A 17,343-nucleotide genomic window follows, 5' to 3' on the forward strand; every position below is an offset into this window, starting at 1 on the left:
GTTAATATTATGCAAAAGATATGTGTCTTGCATCATGCAAAGAGGCATGCGTATGGAAATGTAAAATGTTAAATATGTGGAAATATGAAGGGTCTTATTTTTGAGACTCAAAGAGACCTTCGTGTGAAAGACAAAGAGTCTTATAAAATCTATTTATATGATTGCTTGGACTATTATAAATAAGTCAGAAGCCTTGTATTATGAATCATTCTTGATCAATAATAGAAATATTATGCTGGTGTGGCTGGATTTTTACCTTCAAGTGGAAGGGTTTGCCCAAGATAAATATTTTGTGTCTTTAGTGGATTGTTTATGCTCTGTTATTGCTGTTTATTTTTAATTCTGGGTCAAAACTTTAACGGAAATCTCCATGACTTCTCCTTACTGCTGGCATGCCTCGAAAACTATAATCTGCAAATGGCATGCATGCTATGCATTTATCAATACATTTTGCCATCTGTCATTATTTTCTCTCTCTTGCTTGAATATATGTCAATGCCTTCTCCCTATCTGTTTTTATAATCTTCTATGTGGACAGAGATGGATCTATTATTTTTATTAAGAAAGACATTGACACAACATTTGTTTCATTCTCTTATGTTCCAGCCAAGACTGTACATAGTTTGGAGACTTTGAAGACAGATGCCACAAATATTTTCTCAAGATTTCCCTTGCTTTGAGTTCAGTCTAGATTGGTTATTACAACTTCACATTCGATCATAACCATGGCTCATATACGACTTCAATGGTTCCTTCATTTTTGGAATTCCCTGTAGTTTTGGAGAGATGATTTACTTACATGTATAGTAGAAACTATCCTTCATTTTTGCTGCTGTGAGTAAAAATTCAACTTCCACACGTGTTGATTCAAGCACTCACCTACAGATTCACAACAGACTTTGACTGGAATGTAGAGAAATTTCTGTGGTAATTCTTCACAACTTCAACCATGCCTCATATACGACTTCATTGGTTCCTTCATTTTTGGAATTCCCTGTAGTTTTGGAGAGATGATTTACTTACATGTACAGTAGAAATTATCCTTCATTTTTGCCACTGCGAGTAAAAATTCAATTTCCACACGTGTTGATTCAAGCACTCACCTACGGATTCACAACGGACTTTGACTGAGAAGCGTAGCAATTACTTCTGACCATAATATGACTTTAGCTGTTTCAATGCCTATTCTACGGTTCTAGATCCTCTTCTCCGGATTTCTCTCACAGTAGGCAGTCTTCCTTTCCGATTGAATGAATATTAACTTGTAAAGAAGCAAGAACTAATATACCTACAGTGGTAATAATGGTAGAGGTGTCCTCCATGGTGTAAACAATATTAGGGCAAATCCAACGGTGTGGTGTCTGTGTGGCCTCATTTCTTCTCAGTACGGAGATGCTGGGACAAGTGTAACGATGCCAGATGGAACAGAGCTGTCTGTTAAGCATGGGGCTTGAAATGGTGGGGGTTTGTTGTTTTATTTGGCTTCTTTTATTCACTTGGGAATCAATTTTTTGAACTTTTCAAAAGTGGTAGATCAGATTATTGGAAAATCTGATTCCAAACAGGTTGCCTTATAATTGAAGGTTACCTTTACAATCAAGCTTTTAATTTGGTGGCCCTTTGCGTGAGGGGACATTTTGAACAGTATTAAAAATGATAAAATCATAATGGTGTGATGCATCATAATTTGTCAGTGTACTAGAATATAGTATGTCATGGTTTCTTGTCAAGATAAATGGACATAATGTTCATTTTCCATTTCGTATCCCTTCACCAAGTAAGAAATGTCTACTGCTTCATAACTAGATTACCTTGTTGTTTACATGCAGGCCGTGAGAGTCCAGCATAAGTTTGGAGAATGGAGAATGGCTGTGCATATGATGTCAAAGCATAATGGTGTCTTCTCAGAGAAGAAGCATAAAAGATAAAGACATCAATTGAGGCTAGACTACCCCGAGTTCAATTTGGTCAAAGGCAAGAGGAGATATTGGCAAATTCAATTACAAGTTCAAGTTTTCTTATTAAGAAAATTTATTTAAAGGTGATCTACAAAATGAAAAGTGCTTCAGAATCAAAAGCTAACTAATAGGGTACTGCTATCAACATTCATAAAAATAGTAACCGTCAAATATAACAAGGTGTAAACAAAGTAAATGAAGCCCCATATAATGCATCCACAAAAAAAGTCATAAGTAAATGAAGCCTTATATAATGCAACCATAAAAAAAGTCATAATGTACACTTCAGAGAGCAAAGAGAACAACTTTTGTTCTTTCTACGATGATTTAACAAACTATCTTACTTTCTTAAAATAATCTTTATCTATTTGTCTGTCTCGTGGAACCGTCTGCAAAATAGAAAACTTTTGCAGAGTAACATGTCACAATTAAAGGCATAGCCAGCTATATATAAAGAATAGAACTCCTGTTCTAAATTTTGGTCCGAAATCTTCTTGCACTGGTAGATTTGGAGAAGGGGATGTCTATTAGAATAGACACATTTGTCTCCAACCTTTTGTGTCTTGTCACAATTCAACCTTGTCTCACATGCCAATGAAGCAATGGCTATTTAAGACTTCAATAAAATAAACAGCAGGTTGGAGAATGCGGATATGCATTACCCCAAACACATCAGTGAACAAGGATTGAATGGTAAGCACATACAAAGCATTTATGACAATGAAGCTAAAACGATGTCAAATTTCATAATGAAATGTTGAAAGCAGAATGAAGCTTCTAATTGCATACATAATGCACATATGTGAGCTGAAACACTAATAGAGATCAAGCCTAAAATAGCAGAGTATTCTGTAAGCACAGAATGTCTCAGAAAACACCTAACATGGATCATTTTCCAAATTATTTGTTAACAAAAATATAATCAATACCAAAATATGGAAATGAAATGCCTCAATACCTAAGCATGGGGTTCAGCGCCTTAGCTTGTCTTCTGACAAACTAAAGCACTGAGCAATTAGTGGTTCATTTTGGTGATCATAAACTGTCTGTATTTTTTTTAAATTGCCTACAGCAGAAGGAGAGTTTAGACACTTCTACACACTATATCAATATTGATGTCGTTATATTATCAAGGCCTTGGCCGTCTACCGATCAAAAAATATATATATTGATGTCGTTGCTTATAGCATTTAAAGCAGCGATAACCCTCTTCGTATATACCTTAGAAAATAGTGATGTGCGGTTCCAATCAGAAAGATTGAATAAGATAGGAAATACACTAGACTGAACTAGTAGGGTATGGAATAGGATGCACCTGGATCCAACAGCCATGAGGACAAACATGGGGTAAAGACTGAAAACTTGAGCGGTTTGGAAAAACTAATCCCTTACACTTCTTCAGCTTCGATGATAGAGGGAAATTAATAGCATCAAAAAAGGAAACGAATTGAAGCGTTTCAAACATTAAAAATTAAAATGAAAGCGTTTCTTCTGTTGCATCACCCAGATAATGAACTGCGCCAGAGATAAATAATTAACCAACATTTATACAATACCCACATTACAAATATAAAACACTTGAGATTTAAAGGTTGGTGGGGAAATTGAGTACCTGTTTAAAGTACAGATCTAAGAGCTGAATCGGTTGAAAGCCTGTTCGAAATGATCACTCTGCCTGGTCATAAATCACATGCACAACGGTTGAAAAATGTAGCTAGGGCAGAGAAAACAAAGCTATGATGCCGTGATGCAGTCGAGACCTCGTGATGCCTTTGCAACCCTATATTATGCAGCCGATTATCTTTAATAATATCAGCCAATGCCTTGAGATGCCTTGAAATAATGTTGAAGAGTATCATTTCCGCCATTGATGCGATCGATGATGGCTGAGTCCTTGCCCTAATTGCAAATGTAAACAAGCAGCAGACCACCAGTTCCCACGGCAGCACTATGAGTTGAGGACCTGATTCTCAAGGAATAATAGACTATAGATACACCGATCGGAATTATAAACTAGCGCATCAGGGAAAGGTGTATAGCCGATAGTTGCATGTTGTTAATAATGTCGAAAATGTGGCTCAGCTCTAGTTAGATCCTGCCATAGGCAAAAATACTAGTGCAACCTCTTCCAGCATCCATATGCATAGTTATACCATGTTGTCAGAACTGTCAGAGAACTGAAATATTCATTACAAATAAATTAGATTCAGGAATGTTTTTTAATAGAATTTTCTTTCTATTTTTTTTTGCCTTAAAACAATATAACTGTTATACTTATTATATTTTTCAAATAAGTTTAAGATTCTAAATTTTATTGAGAAATCAATATTCTTACTATTCTAATATTATAATTTGAAATGCAAAATCGTTATAATGTTTTTTATCAATAAAAAATATATAATCTTTTTACTAAAAACTATTTTTAATTATTTAAATATTTTTTCATTAGTTTTATAAAAAAAAAGGTATAATATGTAATAAGGTCAACATTCATTTTTTTAATGTTTTTTAATTTTATTATTTGATATTTATGTTATTTAAATAAAAAAATTAATAACACTAAGGATAAAACAAAGGAAAAATATTTATAGGTTTATACTAGCACTTGTACCCCAAAGAGTCAAGTGTCAAGCAAATTGCAATTCTAGCATAGTTATAAACTTGTTTCAGAAAAACTCTCTTTTTAATCATCTTACGAGTCATGTGAAATTCCTCCATAAAATATGGAATACAATTTTTTAATAATTTATTTTATATCATGCTAATATATGCAAAACAAAATGTTGCTTATGTGACATCCACCTGGTATAAGTACTTCACAGCTACGTGAGCAATATTCCACACACAGTTTGATAAAGGCGGTGAAATAATACTTAATGATTTGTATTTTATTATTGAATTCAAAAAAGAATTTTGATATCTAGACTACTAATATTTGAATTGAGTGTGTAGGAAATTCAACCATGGTAATAAATTGGAGAACCAATGACCAAACCTATGTGCAATCTGTGAAAGCCAAGGTTTAACCTAATGAATAGGTTAAATCTCATTGTTACGTATTTTATTTGTTAATCATGAATTGAATGTGTGTGATAGATGAAATTCATTTTATGGAAGATGTTTCACTTTAAATATGTAATGTAATTTTATGGTGTCGCTTGACACTTGCAATTTTTAACTGAAAATGTTATGTGGGGAAAAGTGTTGACAAAAGACACCTAACCTATAGCTAAACCCATTAGATGAACCCAAGTCAATCCCACTTGCCAAATAGTGCCATGAAAAGTTTCATAATCATGATTTTTGAATTCCCGCCTAATAGTGAATTTTGAGTGCTCATTAGTGGCCCTAGGATTGTCGTGTTAGTGGGAATTAAGTGACCATATGATAAACCTATGGGTGGAGAACAAGTTTTAGCATAGGACAACTTATTTTTCACTTTAGAGGCCCATTAAAAATAAGAAAGTATCTATGTGGTGGCCTTCGTTGGTTGGTAGCTCGCAGGCTTTGTGCCTCGTTGGGCTACCTCACAGGTCTAAACCCTCCATAAAAAAAAATTAATAAGAAAGTATTGATGCACGAAATTACACTTATCCACTTCCATCTTGAGCCATGTGAGAGATTAAGACATTTGGAAGGAGACTAGGAAAGGAAGCTTGGAAGAGAAATGGGAGACTTAGTGAAATTCATTACTCACTCTCTTGTTTTGGGAGATTTTGGGGGAGAGGTGTTCTTGAGGGTTGAAGCAAGATGAAGGATTGGGCTCTTCTCAAACATCAATTTTCCATAACACATTGTGAAGGTTGGTGATCTCCATTACCATGCGTGTTTGTTTCATATTTTCAATAGCTTAGTATGTCTTTGTAAATATATTGCATATGAGTATTATGTGTTTTGTAGCATTACAATGTGAAGGATGAGATTTTGGGTTTTGTTTGCAATCTTGTTCTTGTTTTTTTTTTTTTTTTTTTTTGAAGTGTTGTTTGTGTGTGTAAAGGACATCACTCACTCTTGGGAAGGGAAGAAGTGGCCTTGTTGGGTGAAGGGGTTAGTTGAGACTCCATGGAACTGCAGAGTCTCTTCTCGTGGAGAAGAGGGATAAAAGGCAAGGTGTATGGGGCCTTGCTTGCCAATAGTCTTATTCTTTAGTGGTGATAAGGGTATATTATGAGCCATGAAAAGACCATAAATAGTCTATGAAGATGCGAATATTATGAGCCTTGTGAAGGCATGAAATTTTATCTATTGACATTGACATCTCCTTCCTAAGTGTTCCACCTTCATCCTTTGTTATAGGTTCAAGATGAATCCAATTGTGCAAGCCTTGGATGGGTGTTTTTGTTGTGTTTCATGTTTGGCTGTGACACATTTGGCATTGGTCCTCCTAGTTTGGTGGGTGGTCTCGTAAAGACCTAGGTTGGGAGGTGAACTCTCTATGGTTATGTTTATTCTTTTGTAGGTTATGATGTGGAGTAAAGTTTTGTGGATCAAGTGGTAGTACTTAGAAGTTGGAGAATTCTCTTTATGTTTATCTTGTAATCTAGATTTGATGTTGGAGAATTCTCCACACATGTGTACTCCTTGTTTTTCATTGTTACATATCTTGTTGTATTGTAAGTGTTATAAAGAAATAAATGATTTTAGCTTCATTTTTGGAGTATGGTTGTTGAAGAAGAGTGAATACATACTTCGAGAAAAAGTAATGTATATGCATTATGAAACTTGGATTGATAGTATATGTAATCACCCTAAAATGGTCCTACAAACTAGAGACCTATTCACTCCTAATCAAGGGTATGCCCCTAATTATGTTGATATTCTTACTAGCATAATTCACCAAATTTATTCATCAATTCTTGAATCAAATGATCAAATAAAGCAATCTCCATATCAAGCATTAATTACCTAGCCTATTTGAGGAATTGAAGATAAATGATAACTTAACCTATTAAATGTAAATATTTGAATTTATCCAAATGTTAAGCATTCATGATCAAGAAATAAAATAAATCAAGAAGGTTTACTATTTGAACCCATTTGAGGAAATACACATGAATATTAATTTCAAACAAAATCAAATGAGCATTTATCTTCAATAATCAATTTTATATTTGAAAAGCCTCATATACCCTTAATTCAATTTTTATTTCAAAGTGGTTTCAAGGATATTCATTTTATATTCAAAGTGGATTCAAGGAGAGTCATTTTATATTCAAAGTGGATTCAAAGATAATCAATTTTATAGTCAAAGTGGATTCAAGGATAATCATTTTATATTCAAAGTGGATTTCATATATTCATTTTATATTCAAAGTTGATCCATAATGCATTTTTTAATCAAAGTGCTCATTTTAATATTCAAAATGCTTACTTTAATATTTTAATATTCAAAGGGGTCATTTTAATAGTCAAAGTTCTCAATTTAATATTCAAAATGAATCCTCTATTTTGAATAAAATAATCATAAATGGACCCATCCACTCATCTTTGAATCATTTTCCACCCTTGATTATATTTGCATCTCAACCATCCATTTTCCTTTAAAAAAGAGGCTCCTCCTCTCTCAATTACATCTTAACTTTACTATTGTTATGTTGCAAGATTTGGAGAACTTTGCTTGCGGGGAACTTCTTGCTTCTTGTCTCATTCTTTTAGCTTATCTTCATTTTAGTTTTCTTTCATTGCATAGTAGTTTAATGACATTCTAATTGAGCTTTCTTTTCATGCTCTTATCTTAAATAGTCTAGTCTAAATAGGGATTTTGTAATCTCTTTCTAGCTTAGATTATCGTTCATTTTCATAGTTCATCCTACATTCCACATTATTAATTTATCTTTGCATTTCTAGTTGCATACTTGCATTGCATCATTTGGAAATCTTGGACATTTGCACTCTTGCTCTTGCTCTTGAATCTTCCATTTCATGGTGTACCTTGTGATGTCATTGTATGTTTGGTTCATTTGAGAGCCATATTTTCATACCTCACATGTCATGGATAGGAAGCTATAGACCACGATCTAAGTTCTCTAATTCATAGATTACCTTGCATATAAGGGTCTATAGAAGTGTGACTCACTTTTATACACATATTTTTGGCGCCCACTGTGGGGTCAGACATCTAGTTTTGCTCTATTTTTGTTTTGCTAATCACTTGTTTTCTTGTTGGACTAACAATTATTTTGGTAGATTGCTCACTTACTAAAATGCATGTCAAAGAATGGATACTAACATTTTCTTGTAGGGCTTCCCTATTGCTGAAAAACAAAACAAAAAAGAAGAAGTCTCTCTTAGGCTTCATTTCCTTTCTTAGTGTATTTCTTAATTAGGATAATTCATCTTTTTTGCATAGGCATTTAAGCTAACTACTTTGTTTTATTTCCACTTGATAGGAGAGTATGCTCTTCACCTTTTAGGTGAATCATAAATCTTGACTTGTTTGGTGAGCTAAGAAGGATAGGGGTATATTAACTTGGTTAGCTTTTTTTTGCTTTTTTTTGCTTTCTTTTGTTGATAGAATTTCTAGATTTTATGCTCTATTTTACATGCTTTTCTAACCCCTTGTTTGGTTGTTGGACTAATGATTTCCTTTTGTAGGGTTTCTCTAAATGATTGAAAATTTTTCCTAAAAGAACACATGTCAAAGCTTCAAATGCAAAAAGGCTACTAAAGGTTGTTTGTAGGGCTACCTAAAAGTATAAAAACAAACAAGTTCTTTTATTTCCCTTACTTTTGTGTGTGGAAATAATACTAATTTCTTATCTTTTATAGGCACATAAGACTTGTGATTGGGGTCTCTTGGTGGTAGGAAAGTATGCTTTTCACCCTTGTGGTGAACCAAAAATCTTGACCCTGATGGAACACAAAATTTTGAAAAAAATTAGATTCCCAAATGTCTAGCAAGCAGGAGAATCTCCATGTGTAACTATGTGAAATCTCATCTTGAAAACTTTCATGAAATGTCAATGCTTTCTACAATATAAGCAACCTAACAACAAAGTTTTGCAGAGTTATGATGACTATAATTGCAAGTTCTTGAGGATGATAGCAACAAAAGAAAAGACAAGACATGAAGGATTAAAGTTATCAATTGCAAATGGTGCTTGTGGTGTCTATCTTCATATCTTTCTAGACAATGCATGTCGTGTCCTTGAAGATGCTTTCTGATGGTCTTGATCTATATTTAAATATGACTAGAGTCTAAATCATCACAGATTAATATTGCCATCAAAACACCTATTTTTTGCCAGAGTTTTAATGATTCCATACTATGTTCACTGCATGTGTGCGATCTATTGTGATAGTTGATTCGAAGGCAAATAACAATCGAGTGGTACAAAATTATCTCATGGGAGACTGTTTGAAACACACAAAGGGAATTCTTATGCACAAAAAGGAAGACCAAAGGCTATCACGCAATGAATAACAAATTATATATATCAAGGTAGTTAAGGGGTGAAAATTCGCAGAATATAATGAGGCATATTCAACGAAACTTAAAAACCCCATATGTTTTTCAGAGTTTGTGACAGCTTGCAAACAAGGGAACACTGAGTGCATGTTTCAATCCTATAATTGTGTTCGAATGCCTTCAACTTTGGATTCTCTAGTATCGTCAAATTTTGCCTTTAAAATCTGAACACAGTTGAGGTATGTTTATATCAACGACAACACTTCTTCATACACAATAAAGTTTGAAGTCATCAAGTATAGGAAGTCATGAGACAAATGTGATGGTCGATTCCAGAGCATGTGTTGATACCAAAAACCTAGTGAAGAAAGGTTGTTTTATTATCTTATGCATTCACAACAATGAGATATCTTGTATGGAAGACGTTGGCCCTAGTTCAAGCATATATGCATGAACAGGACCTGAGGGGATGACTTCAAAAATATCCCCACGAAAGTATTTACGGCATACAAAATGGTCAGGGGCAAATGATGAGGCACAAGCATGCATTCAAGAATGATAACCGCAAATGCTTAGGTTGTGTGAGAATGCTTATACCTGTCAGAGTTAAATCGATGAAGAAATGAGTCTCAATGCAAGATTCAATTTTTCAAAATAATCGCCAATGAATTAATAATAATTATTCCTCAAAGATTTTTGTTAACCAAAGGATTAAGGAGAATTATTATTAAAAGGGCGCAATCATTTATTTTCAATTATTTTTAATAATATGACTTTCCACTTTGAAAATTCACATCCCTATCTCATTAAAATATAAATAGGGAGATACTCAAAGGAAGATTAGAACAAGACACATTCAGATATATTCGAACAATGACATTCATATTCTAAAAAAGTATTTTTATATTACTTGTACGGAGGGATAAGAAGTATATTATGACTTTATAATGTAAATTCCATTATTTTATTTTAATAATAAAATAAAATGTGTTTTGTTTATTTTTAAAGGTGTGGAGATTTGAACTACAAATGAATCATCCTTTATAATTAATTTTTTGAATCCTCTATACAATTTAAATATCAAATAAGTGGACAAGGTCATTTAGCATTTAAATTCGATCATCGTACATAGTGTGAAATATTAAATTGTTTCCATATCTGTGTCTAGTTTGTCTCTTTGCCAGAGGAGTTAAAATTCAATGTGGACTAATTTAATATTGCATAATATTTGGTTTGTCGCATCTTGATTATTTAAATTTTTGCAATAAAGTGTGTAAAGCATTATAAAGTTGTACGTGATAATTCACTGAAGTTGACTCTATTGCCCGAATAAGCAGAGACATTGGTCTTTTTATTATTAAGGTCAGAAAATCTATATATTCCTTATACAAGCATCAAATTTATTATTATTCAATTATACAAAACATTTAACCATTATCTAGCGTCCAGCTTTCAATATGATCAAGTTCGAGGACCTTGCCAGCCAAAGAACTCCAAAAGTTTAAATTCGCTATAGAAAATCCTTGAACCAGATAGTTAGCATTTGAGGTGAAGGTTTACCCGCCTGGATGTAGCAGAGCCTAAAGTGTAGGGGAATCGAGGAGTATTTTGTTTGTTGGCTAGAACCGATTGAGAAAGTCCTATTGGAGAAGTGGCAGGCTCTTGGATTTCCAATCTGCGACTTTGGGAACCAACAGACCCACCTTTAGATTTTGAAAGCAAGAGGGTTAATTGAACTTTTTTCACGTGTTTGAGGGAAGCAATTAGGATAGGAAAGTATGCTCTTCACCCTTGTGGTGACTCAGAAATCTTGACCCCCAAGAGTGGATCCAATCTATTGTAGTCTAGAATCCTTTAGAGGGTATTCTCTTGAGAAATCAAGAAGAATGACCCAAGTGGGGACAAGCGAACCCGGCAATTTTGACCCCCTATAAACTCAAGGCTATCAAGGACACAAAACCTTGATAGATATAGTGTTTATCTTTGCTTAGTATGAGTACTTGTGGGATTGGGACCATGAGGAAAATGTTGGGCAAGAATGCTTAAGGTACTCTTATGGCCGTGAGGCCCATTACTTGCCACAAGGTAAGGTGTCCCGTAATTGGGTGCAAGAGGAGTGCTATGAATGAAAACCCTTTCTAAACACCATATGATATGAGCTACCTTATTTATTTGTTCAACATCTTGGTGCAAGGATTGATCCAAGTGGATTACCTAGATTACCCCAAGATTGTACACTTACCATTTGTGTCCCTTTGGGGCATTAAGATTGGGCTAAGGTTTCAAGTAATGAATAGTATCCTTAGGTAGATATTTCTTGATGTATTCTCATTTGTGCTAAACCTATGGAAATCATTTATACACATACACAAATGTTAGTTCTCATTAGGACTTTTGTTTTAGAACTAGAAAATTATTTTTTCTTGTCAAGGTTGTTTTGTCCCTTGTTCAAGTGCTTGTTCACATAGGCTTGATATCAAAATTGTTGTTTTCTGGAAACATACACTATTGTTCCAACCTTTGCAAATTATCAATTGAAACAAATAAGTTGAAACTAAGGTCCAATTGCATTCATGAAGTCTAAAATACAACCTACTAGAAAAGTATCATTCACAGTATCATTTTGCAATACCTAAAACTATTGTTTGGTTGCTAAGTGTAGCCCTTCTATTGAGAAAAGTGTCATACAAAAAATTTTGTTGATAAATTGTCATCCTAATTCCTCACTAAGGTTGGTCTTGATTCCATGTTTTGTTATTTTAAGCATTTCCTATCTCTCTGGTTCATAATATGTATGTTTTAAGTTATTATGCGCTGAAAAGACTCCCTTGATGCATAGATTACACTCTTAAGTTGAGAAATTGTTCATTTGTTGCTCTACTTGTTTGCTTGGCTATGTGACTATCTTGTTGCTTTCTTGGATTGAGTCCTTGGTGTTGTAACTTGCTTGGATGCCATGGAAAAACTATACATAATTCTAATATCAAGTGAACATTCTTCTCTTCTTGGTGCAGACTACTAGTGATCTTGTGTTGTCCAATTGGCTGAGAGTTGTGTTTTTTTACATGTTAGCTACAACTAGGTTGCAAATTAACCAAAGAAACCACCCTTACTTCAGATTTATAGAGTTACCTTTTCCTACTAGGCATTCATGTAGACAGAACCCTGATTCTCAACCTATTTTTGACGTAGAAGAGGGTAACCACTACCCAAATCAGTTTGACCCCCTTATTTGTTTTGGAAATACTCTCTAGAGACACTCCTCTCACTACTCCTAGGTTAGAAAATAGTGTGTCTCTCACAATAAATAGGTAGGAAATTAATTGATGACTCGAAGAATTTTTTGCAAATAATGAAAGGCTACAATGATGAGAGAGAGAGAGAGAGAGGTTTATATGGATGAACAAGATCATCTCTTTGCCACAAAAATTGATGTCAACATTTTTGGAGGGCCAACTACCAGTGAGCCTAGAAATAATGACAGCATAAATCCTTTTGCTAACTATGGGGGAGATGGAGGCAAGTCACCCCCTAGAGCTCAAAGGTCATGTCACGATGGATTTGCATCACCCTCTAAATCATCTCAACATGGGCGTTGATCCCATAAGTCCCACCACACTAGTGATACAGAAGTTGAGATAATTGATGAAGATCTCATGAAGTTCCAACAAGATGATTTCTTTTAGAATTTGATGCTTAAGTCACTTGAACAAAACGTTGATCAATAGTTCATGCATCTTGCTTCCAAAGGGGTTAAGCTACTGCCTAACTTCAATGTGAAAAATCTAGTTCAAAAGAGGGAACTCACTCTCCTTGAAATGGTTATGCAAAGAATACAAGATTTGGAAACACAAATGTCTAAATTAAAGAAAGAACAAGAGAAACTAAAGACCTCTTTAACTATAGAGTTGATATGTGCATTGTCATTTGACAAGAATTTGTACATGGTACCATTCTTGAGGGATGTTGAAATCCCTAAGTATGATAACTATGATGGTAAGGAAGATCCTCGTGACCATATAAGAAAAATTTTATGCACTTAGTATGGAATTTATGCATAAAGATACATATCTCATGTAATTATTTCCAAGAAGCTTAAATGGTCAAGCCATGGAGTGGTTCACCGAGATCACCCTCCTCTTAAGTCTTTTGATGAGCTACTGAAAAGATATAAATCTCACACCCTATTACTATACTAGACTTGTGTAACATGAAACAAAAGATGGGAGAACCCTTTGTTAGTTATTTACAAAGGTGGAGAAAGTTATATTCATATTACCCACAACAACTGCCTGAGAATGAGAAGATTGATATCTTTGTGTCTAGTCTCTTTCTAGAATTGCATTATGACTTGAAAAAGAAAATCTACCTCACTTTTAATGATATGGTTGAAAGTTCTTTTTGTATAGAAGATGTTACCATTAAGAAGGGTGAGATTACTATCAATAAAGATAAATATAATGACAATTGGAAAGATAAGAATAAGCTTTGGAACAAGAACAAGTATGTGGTAAATGATGGTGTTATGTGCATTCCATAGACTAAAGAACCCATCTTTAACTTGGATAGCACTCTAATAGCAACAAAGGAACAAGGGGCATCCACAAAAAATGATTCTAACAAGGCCAAGTTCATAAAAAAAGCCCAAGCATATCTTGACTCCACTTAGAGATTCATATGATATCATCCTCAAAACCTTACTTGTACATGGGATCATTACATTTCCTAACAAATCTAGACCATATGATCCCATTTTCAAGCCTCTTTGGTGGAGAAATGACCACTATTGCAACTATCATAGAAACAAAGGCCATACAACTAATAACTGCTTGAAGCTAAAAGACATTATTATAGATCTCATTGAGAATGAGAAGGTTGGTGTGGATGGGCTCATTAAAAAATTAGATCACAAGGATTTCAAGGAGCCTTTACCTAAGTATACCCAAGGAGAAAGTTAATGTACTAACATGAATGTAGGAAAAAATAATCATGATTCTAAAATCAACTATACGTTTACTAATGTCGACAATATCATTTCTATGCTTGAACCTATTTATGAAAGTGTTAATATGATGACTATGATACTAGTGATAAGAGACCAAAGCTTATCTTAAGAGGTGTTGGTTCTATGGAAATGCAAGATTCTATTAGATATGAGCCCTTGGTCCTGTTGAGAGGAGCTACTCCCTTGTCTCACGGTGAGAAACTAAATGTTGTTACTAGGAGTCAGCTGAAAGTTTTTCTTAGAGGAGCCAATGTTCCTAAGAAACCAAGCACTAAGCCAACTAGTTCCTCAACTACCTCTACATTGACTTATGACCTTGTAAACCAACTATAGAAGACCCCCACACAAATTTCCATTTTTGAGTTGTTAGAGCTATCACCCTTTTATAAGAAGATTCTAGAAAAAGCTTTACATGCCACTAGTGTCCCCAAAAACATTGATGTAGATAAGTTCCAGACTATGGTCAACCTGTTGGTGTTTTAAAATGCACTAAAACTACTAAGCAACGAAATGCTTAATACCAAGATGATAATACTCATACAATCTAAAGACTAGCCAATTCTTGTTAACAATTGCATGTGTAAAACATTTGGATCCAACTTCTACAAAACCGAAGGTGGTTTTCTACTCTTTTGGCTCTGCAAAACCAGCGTGGGTATACCCAGGGATGATTCAAAACTGGAACAACTGTATGAGGATTATTCTTAGTTTCATTCTGATTCTCATTTCAAAATCCTCAAACATATACATAATTCTTACTAACTTGATAAACACATCCCATAAAACAGATATGGCCAAGAATTCTTCTATAGATCTGCAAATGTTCTTAACAATAGTGGCTAATTGAAGCTAAAACATTCCATGCAGACAAGTGCTAGCCAGCTTTGAAGATCTATAGGAAATAAAAGTAAAATTTGATTTGATGCTACATTTTGATAATCATTTATGATATATTTCTCCTTCAGCTAAATCAATTTGATCAATGCCTAATCCATTGGGGTTCAGAGTCTATAGCAAGTTCTCAGATCTAGTTTGTTGCCTTACAACAAATTCTATCAACAATTCTTATCAGAATTCATCATTCAAATCCTTTCCACTACTAAAGAAACCTTATCACATTCATCAAAGATTTTATTTAATCCATTGAATTAACAGTAGTGATAAATAGATATACAACCTAACTAGATTGCATTCAATCGCACAAGCCTTTACTTATACAATATCAAGACAACCAAGTAATTGGAAGAAGACAAGATTCAGAAAGAATTGATATGGGGACAATTCACAATTTGTATTCATTTTCTTTGAAAATGGTATATTATTTACAATAGACTCAAGATGACCTTCAGAAAGAAACACAGCTCATTCTATATTCATGTATTCTCAAAGAATTGACAGAAAAAATATATCATAAACTTCCTTTCAAAATTTGGACCAAAAACAAACTAAGCATATTACTTAGAAAAATAGAATTCGGACCCATCTTTAGCCTTGGAATCTCACTTAAATAGTGTGAGATGCAACAAGCTTTAGGCTAAAAGAAAGTGACAGGTGTCCTTTACAAAGAATATTTACATACACCTACCACAAAAAGACAAAATGTGGGTAACAGAAGATATCTAGATCAAAACATTCTTTTAAGTTAGTCAGCTTTTGTTATACGTTCCAATGTTGCTTATTGGTTATTGATCTGTTTTCCTTGCATAAGTAACTGCCAAATTAACCAACGATGAAGCTTGTTCTGATGATGGCACATTAACTTCCACATGGAGGCTTTCTTCATCTTTATCTTGAGTGGTAGGAACAACTTCTATCTTGTCCTTTTCTCTAGCTGTATTAGCATCCTGTGGTCCTGGGTTTGTAACTGAAAATGACAGGTTTTTCTTGTCTTCTTCTTCTGATTGGGTTTGAGAAATGATAGTATCAATGATTTGGACTTCCTCATCCTGCACGTTATCACTGTCAGTTTCATCTGCATCCAACTGTTCACTAGAAGCCATTTATGCCATCCACCTATCAAATAATGCATCATCTAGCAAATTGAATCGCAAAATATCCTTCTTCTTTTTTATTACATAATCAGCCACATTATTAATATCAATGAAATCCTGTTTTAAAGAATCAAAGAATATTTTGGCTTTCACCATCTCTTCTGTTGTGGTGGCCCACCATGCATGCCTGGTTTCATTTACTACTTGATTCATTCTTAAACAGAATACATCATCAAGTTCTTTCGCCCATTCCTCTTTGCTTTTTAAATTATTTTTCTTATCTAGGGCATGAGGAAATAATTTTAAATTTTGACTCTTATATTTATCTAAGTGGCTTATTGTTATCTTCTGTAAATGTATCCTTTTACTATCAAAGTCAGCAAGGTCAGAAACAATATCAAAGATTTTTTCAATCTGATTATGAGAACTATCTATAATAGATAAGCACAAAAAGGTTACTGCTTTTTCCCTTCTTACCCATTTGTTCACAATAGGCTTTAGAGCCTCATCATTTGTTTTTAACTCCTCCCAAATGTTAATCACCCTGACCAATTGATGATGGATTAGTGGCCATTCAACTTTGTCTCCCAGATATGTAAGAGCTTTTCTTAGTTTATCTTCATACTTAGATTCCAACTCTATATGTAAGGCCCATAGTTTAGCCTTTTCTTCTTCAAAATCCCCAGCAGTGTAATATCGTGGCCCCTGGGGTGTATCTGGCATTTCAATGAGGGGGGTAGACTTAAAAGGTTCTACTGGGGGATGAGGGTATGTTATTCTAGGTCTGGTGGATTGTTCCAATAGCTTATTTTCAAGCTCAATCCTCCTCTTTACCTCTTTGTTGTATGCATCCACCACTGTCTCATACTTGCTTTGTAATTCAAGCATGACCTGTTCCTCCTTCTTAGCAGTGGCCAAAAGAAACTAGGAAGAATCCACATTCCAATAGGCTGCCTGTACATGGGAGGTGTCAGCAACCCT

The 17,343-nt window shown here is 34.2% G+C and overlaps 1 long non-coding RNA gene across 3 annotated transcripts in view; it reads right to left on the reverse strand.

Moving 5' to 3' along the window:
• LOC149537969 (uncharacterized) overlaps positions 1–4,188 on the reverse strand; it is a 53,493-nt gene extending 49,305 nt beyond the window's left edge. For 2 of the 3 annotated variants that reach the window (XR_016355954.1, XR_016355955.1), the window contains exon 1: positions 3,719–4,188. This is a non-coding gene — a long non-coding RNA (uncharacterized LOC149537969). Of the gene's footprint in view, positions 1–3,570 lie in introns of all 3 variants that reach the window. The other variant, XR_016355956.1, reaches the window with a different exon arrangement.
• Positions 4,189–17,343: the final 13,155 nt, after the last annotated feature.

This window comes from Cupressus sempervirens, chromosome 9, assembly GCF_028749045.1.
Source record: "Cupressus sempervirens isolate cs-2001-9-10 chromosome 9, ASM2874904v1, whole genome shotgun sequence".
NCBI classification, from domain to species: Eukaryota; Viridiplantae; Streptophyta; class Pinopsida; order Cupressales; family Cupressaceae; genus Cupressus; species Cupressus sempervirens.